The sequence below is a fragment of the Fistularia commersonii genome, chromosome 17 (genome assembly GCF_037954325.1).
Source record: "Fistularia commersonii isolate RoL2024-O1a breed Wild chromosome 17, RoL_Fcom_v1.0, whole genome shotgun sequence".
Classification (NCBI taxonomy): Eukaryota; Metazoa; Chordata; class Actinopteri; order Syngnathiformes; family Fistulariidae; genus Fistularia; species Fistularia commersonii.
Window position 1 is genome coordinate 1,261,501 of NC_141300.1, and position 6,000 is coordinate 1,267,500.

Sequence of the window (6,000 nt, forward strand, 5' to 3'; positions counted from 1 at the left end):
GTTCTCCGTGTCGTGAGCTACCGTCCAAAAACAATCCCATTATCTCGTTGGGTGGAGGCTGCAGATACTGATCTCCATCGCTAAACCAACATTATCCACAGGAGGAAGGGCTATTTTTAGTAATTAGGTCAGATCTTTCAGGAGAACAGATTCCACAATGCCAGCTAAGTGAGGTGGTGCTTCCAGCGCTCCACCTTCTCCAAGGAGCTTATTTTTAGGAACATATTTCCACTTGGTGAGCCTTGGGGACCTTCTGACTCCACAGTGGTGGTGGGACAATCACCTCGGATACGTTTGCTACCAGAAGACCACATCAGAACCCACTGGTGATGATCGATGACGAACTCCTGCCGTCTCTCCAGCTCGTGGTCCTGGGAGGTCAGCCGGTGTCTTGGACCTCCTGTCTGCTCACAGTGGTTCCACCTCCACCGTCAGCAGGTTCATGTCATCCATCAACAGAAGGGGTGTGCTCCTCAGCGAGTGGCAGAACATTTTCCTAACGAATTAGGAATCGAAGCACACCTAGTGCGACTAGACCAGGGGTCGTGTCCCTATGGTCCTCTTCTTGTTCTCTGCCCCCCAGGTGTAGAACATCTTCCATGGAGGAAACTATAAGGAAGAACGTATGGAGGTGGACTTGGACGTCACACCGTACTGGGGAACCAACTTTGGGTGAGAACATCTAAAATCAACGCTGCCTCTGGGGGCTGTGCGCAGGAGGTACGCTCAGATCTTCAGGGCTCCTGGGGAAGGTCTTCTGGAAATAGGAACTATGCTGAGAACAGAGTTCCTCCGTTCCCGGTTGGTTCTCCTGTTCTAGTTAGATGATCAAACCTGAATCCAGTCGCTCCAACATGTGGACTTCACTGTGGTCCATGATGAGCTCCAGATGTTCCACGAAGCAGGTTCCTCAATGGAGTGACGTCAGGGTGACCATGAAAGATGAACCCCTGATCCACCTGAGGCCCTTTGCTGGACCCCTGGAGGAGGTCAAGCTCTTCAGCTTTGGAGAAGGGGAAGAAGCTCTGCTGAGAACAGGGGCCTTCACCGCCAGGCCCCAACATAACGGAGAGGACCAGTGTAGAGACCAGGTGCTAGCTGATAGTGGAGGTCAGGTGGACAACTCTGGAGCTGTGGCAGAGCCTCCATCTGTCTGCTGGTAAGGAGATCTTCTATCTGAATTTGCAGGGTTTGTATAGAAGTTGTTCCTCCAGACTCTGTTCGATCAAAGACTGATTATAAGCCTGAAGGTTCTGACCAACATGAGGAGTAACATCTGTGTGAGCTCCTCTACCAAGAGGAGGACCAGGAGAACTATTGGTGCCATGAGCTGGCGTTCTCACACCATCCTCTGATGGAGGACCAACACTGAGGAGAAAACATCTCCAGGTAGGTTAAATTCTGAACCAATGAGGCATCACGGTGGAGGGTGGCACTTGCACTTTACGAGAGAAGACTCCCACCACACACACACACACACACACACACACACACACACACACATCTAAGCTGTCAGGCATCTGCTCACTCCCACGAGCAGCTCCATGAGCAGCCCCCAGCCCCCTTCCTCAAGCAGTCTGACCAGCAGGTTCTTCTCCTCTGTCTATGAGGGCTTTGTTGGACCAGAAGGACCTTGGGGTGACCACCCCTATTTGACCCCAACACCTAGGTAGAACCTAGGTGGACCAAATCACTCCAGGAGACCTCCTGGAGCGGGGTGGTCTTTCTTCACACCCCAGGCGCTGGACAGGTGGACCTCCAAGCTGGAGTACAATGGTCCAGTCAGGAGCAGATTTGCTTTCCAAGCCTCTCAGCTTCAGCCTGTGAGGAGAAGCTGCTGGGCTTTGTGAGCTCCAACACACAGCGGCCTGTGTGTGTGTGTGTGTATGTGTGTGTGTGCTTACAGCCTTATTACAGCATCACTGCAGCATTATGACGTGGTTCCTCGTCCAGAGGGACACAGAGGAACACAGCTGACCTGGAGGAGAGATGGACGCAGGAGATGGAACCTGCACCTGCACCTGCACCTGGAGACCCCAAAGCTGACCTGGACTGAAATCCACCAAGGTGAACTTCTTCATGATGCTTCAAATCCTTGGTTCAGGCCTTCTCAAACAGACCTGGTGGAGCGCTGAAGGTCAGGGGTGGACGCAGAGAAAGTCTGGACCTTCAGGAGCTCAGAGCAGGTCCCAGTGGGTGGGGGTTCCACTGTTCCCCTGTCAGCCGTGTGGACCTGGAGGTGAGCCCAGTGGAACCAGAACGTTCCTGTAGGCGGAGAAGGCTCTGTGTGGAGGACCTTCTGGATGCAGCCGCAGTGGGAAGGGGGCGGGGCCAGTGAGCGTGCACGCCGCCTGTTGAACGCATGACTCCATCTTTTATTCACAGCCTGACTCAGCAAGGTGTGTGTGTGTTCTGTCTCTGCTGATTACACACACACACACACACAAACACACACATAGAAGGTTTGCGGTCCCATCCAGGTTCCCACGCAGTAACATGCTGTTAAATCACCCCCTTATAAATCATCCCCCCATAAATCACACACACACTGTCACAGGAGCAGCCACACACACTAATCACTGTGTGTGTGTGTGTGTGTGTGTGTGTGTACCTATGTGTGTGTGTCAGTAAACAGCACATCTACCTGTGTGACCATAACTCTCCTCTTCCTCTTTTTGCCTGCTCCCCCACAGCAGGGACCTGACCAGAACCTGACCTGACAGGAACCCAGAACCCCAGAAGACCCGGTGCTCTAACTTTCCTTGCGCTTTCTGAAAGATCCAAGGAGGAGAGGCTTGTCTGCAGCCAGCAGGACCAGCGTTCACAAGCACACACGCACACACACACACACACACACACACACACACACACACACACACACACACACACACACACACACACACAGTAATAGAAATCATGGACTTCCTCAAACCTCCACTGCTTACAAGCTAAAGACCAGAGACCAGAGGAGGAGCACGGACTCTACAGGTACATTACATTACATTATATTACATTACATTACAGGCCCAGCAGAACCCCAGCAAAGCTCCAGCTCAACTCAAGAAGTCCGAGAGAGCCCCATCTGAATCCCCATCAGACCTCATGAAGAGCTCCTGCAAACCTCTCATCCTCCTGGGAGCTGTGGACAATCACTGCTCTCTGTCTGGGGGTCCTCCTCTCTCCTGGAAGATCACTGAGATGCATCTACTGCAGAGGAATGCTGAGATGAAGGAGCTCATGAACGAAACCAGAGTTGAGAACCTTCTGCTGTGAAACAGGAAGCTGTACTGAAGGTCCATTGAAGGAGGGTCCTCCACATGGATCCTGCAGGTTCTGCTGGAGAGACCTACTCAACCTGATTGATTTGAAGGAGCCCAGAACCACCCCCTGTGTGTGTGTGTGTGTGTGTGTGTGTGTGTGTGTGTGTGTTCGCATGAGAGAGAGAGAGAGAGAGAGAGAGAGAGAGAGAGAGAGAGAGAGAGAGAGAGAGAGAGAGAGAACAATGTGTGAGTGTGAGTTGTTGTGTGTGAAAGGAATCCTTCTGTAAACACACCCAGCCTGAGAGTGTGTGTTTGCAACGACACGGAACATGCTCGACCGCGGCGACCACACACACGCACTTACAGCGAGCAGCCGCTGTGCTAACCTCGTGTGAGTTGTCCCGTGACGTCACACCACATTCCTCACGTTCCCGCCTCGGTTCCCATCTGGCCCGGAGAACCTCAGAAGAACCAACAAACAAACATCTGCCCTCACAGCACCAACTCCAGTGCCACCTCCAACCCCAACACCTCAGAGAACATCTCCACTCACCGTCACGTCCATGAGTGAAGGCAGACTTGCTGTCAGGAGATGGAGACCATGGAAGAACCTCCACCTGACACCCCAGTGCGTGTCTTCCAATCCTTTGGGTCGGGGAGGTCTCAGCGAGGAGACGCTGACCTCCAGCCAGTGACCACAAAACTCAGGATCGACCATCTGGTTGATCTCTCCGTCTACCGAACATCTCCAATCATCTCAGCTCTGCTCTCCACAGTGAAACAGATGTGAGTGGGTAGGACCTGTGGCAGAGATGGAGCCAGCAGTGGAAGCACCACTCACAGATCCAACAGGGTCAGGGTTCAGGTGGGGCAAAGGTCCACCTTTGAATATAGACACACCATCTGCAGGTATCTCCTCAGGCCATCGGTGGACCGTGAGGAGAGACTCGGGCTGTCAGGAGGCTTTGGTTCTCCCGCCTGTCCAAACAAGGAACCGCAGAGCTCCAGAGGGACTTTAAGAAAGCAGGACTTGAACATTCCTGAGATGTTCCAACCAGTCTGCTCGGCCTGTGCAGCTGAGGAAACACCTTCTCCCAGACCTTCTGGGCCCCCCCACCTCCAGACAGCAGCAGGATCCTCACACCAGGGAGAAGAAGGAGAGGCGGACAAAGTGTGTTCACACATTTGTTGCAGTCATTCCACTTCATTGGCCAATCAGACAGGGCAGGATGTCCACCAGAGAGGGGAGATGTTCCAGTCCTTGCTCTCCAGCCCGAGGTTCCTGCAGAGGTTCCCCGCGCTTGTGCTGCTGAGCCGGATCTGCCGCCTGGAGCTTCTCGGGTATCAAACAAAGATCTTCTGTCGGCCCATAGAGGAGTTTTGGCCCGACTGTTTCCACATGGACGGCTGGATCCACCCTCTGTCGGCGGAGGTGGTTCCTTCAGCCAGAGAACAGTAACCTCAGAAGACTCTGTACGCTTCCTTCAGCTACCCTGGTAGCAGTGCTGCCCCAGCTAACAGAGCTGCCTGCCTGCAGAACCTGAGCAGCTTCACCCTCCACCAGGTGAAACACATCCGAAGGCTCTCAGGCTGAGGAACATCTGGGGAACCCTGAGCTCAGGCTCAGACCTCCATGCCTTGTCTCCAGACCCCTGAGGTGAATGCCCGCCTCAGGAAACGAGTCTCATCTGGATCAAAACATCTCGCCCTCCCTAACCCTGGAGGAGAGGAGAAGTCCACAGAGGAAGAGGAGAAGGCGGAAGAGAGCAGCTGGCCTCTGAGATGGATTAAGGTGAGAAGAGGAAAGAGTCCGGAGGAGAGAGGAGACCAAAATGTGGATGAAGATGTGGATGAAGAGGAGGAGGAGGAGGACAGGGAGGTGATGGAGGTAAAAGTCTAATCACAGGAGCTCAACCTGAAACTCCAGAGTGGAGATAGGGCCGGGCTCAGAGGCGAAGAAGAAGAAGAAGAAGAACAAGAAGAAGAAGAACAAGAAGAAGGAGAAGAAGAACAAGAAGAAGAAGAACAAGAAGAAGAAGAAAAAACACCAGCCCAGATTGGGGAGCACTGTGTTGCCATGGAAACAGCTCTGACGTCAGAGCAGGCATTATGTGATTACTCATGGAGTCTGTGGAGGAGCGGACCAATAAAACAGGGACCATTACTCACACAGGGAGATGGCCAGAGCTCAGGTTACACACACACACACACACACACACACACACACACACACACACACACACACACACACGCGGAGAGGGTTGTGTACTCACAGAGTACCGCCACATGCTCGCCCCGCTGCCTGAAGTAAAACCTCAGGATGGGGTGTGTGTGTGTGCGTGTGTGTTTTTACAGCCCAGACTTTGTAAAACTGTCACACTTTTACAAGGGCTTCTGGTTTGGAATGTGAAACGGCCAATCAGAGCGTCTCACTGGAGTGTTGAGGAATGAGATGACAGCCCGAAACGCACCGGGATCTTGACGCCACCACGACCCCGACGGGTGTCACCCCAGTGTGTTTCAGCCCAGCGTTGTTCCTGCGGCCGCCCCGTCCCAATCGGCGAGGAGCCAAAACACGACCTCCAAGGAGGAGGAAGAAAACGGCAAATCTGGGCAGGACCCCCATCTGTCACACACACACATGCTGACATGTGCACCGTCATGAGCCACACACACACACACACACACACACACACACACACACACACACTCACACACTCACATGCCAAACACTTCCTCA

General features: G+C 53.3%; 1 protein-coding gene across 2 annotated transcripts in view; it reads right to left on the reverse strand.

The window, feature by feature from the left end:
* LOC147224644 (cGMP-inhibited 3',5'-cyclic phosphodiesterase 3A-like) overlaps nucleotides 1–6,000 on the reverse strand; it is a 34,273-nt gene that overhangs the window by 18,889 nt on the left and 9,384 nt on the right. The window contains exon 1 of one of the 2 annotated variants that reach the window (XM_086162692.1): nucleotides 1,905–1,924. The exons of the other annotated variant lie outside the window; for it this stretch is intronic. The gene's annotated coding sequence lies outside the window, so the exon portion shown is untranslated. Of the gene's footprint in view, nucleotides 1–1,904; nucleotides 1,925–6,000 lie in introns of those variants that run through there. 2 annotated transcript variants of the gene reach the window in all.